Raw genomic sequence first — 795 nt, 5'->3', positions numbered from 1 at the left:
GCCAACAAGCATATGTAGAAATGTTCAAAATCCGTAGCTCTAAGAGAGATGGAAATCCAAACAACTGTGAGATATCATCTCACCCCAGTCAGAATAGCAAAATTTAACAGAACAGCAAGCCACAAATGCTGGTGAGTTTGTGGAGAAAGTGGAACCCTTATTCACTGTTGGTGGGAGTGTAAAATGGTACAACCACTGTGGAAGATGGTATGGCGCTTTCTCAAAAAGTTGCAAATAGAGATACCATTTGACCCAGTAATTCCACTACTGGGAATATATCCGAAAGAGAGCATAACTGACATCCAAGCAGATATATGCACACCAGGTTTATCGCAGCTTTGTTCACATTAGCAAGGAGGTGGAAATAACCCAGGTGTCCTTCAACAAACGAATGGATAGAGAAGCTGTGGTATATTCACACAATGGAATATATGCTGCATTGAAAAACAAGGAACTCATGCAATATTATTCAAAATGGGTGAGCCTGGAGGACATTATGCCGAGTGAAATATCTCAGTCACAAAAAGGACAAATATTGCATGGTGCCACTGCTGTAAAATGGGACTGATATCAGGGTTGTAAGACTGAGAAAAACGGGATAAATTGTGTATACTGCACTGAAACAGATGAGGGAGTGAATAATTTAAAAGCATGTATGATAGGGTATTATGGTTATCACAAGAGCCCACAATTCAGGTTGCATAGTACTTGGGGCGGTGGAAGGGGAGTGGGGCGGGGGGGATTGTGTACCAGGGAGAGAGTGTTTATTTTACTTTTTCAAAGAGAGGAGTGAAC

The sequence above is a fragment of the Elephantulus edwardii genome, unplaced genomic scaffold (genome assembly GCF_000299155.1).
Source record: "Elephantulus edwardii isolate Elephantulus edwardi_28Jun2011 unplaced genomic scaffold, EleEdw1.0 scaffold00084, whole genome shotgun sequence".
In the NCBI taxonomy this organism is placed as follows: Eukaryota; Metazoa; Chordata; class Mammalia; order Macroscelidea; family Macroscelididae; genus Elephantulus; species Elephantulus edwardii.
This window is presented reverse-complemented; position numbering follows the sequence as displayed.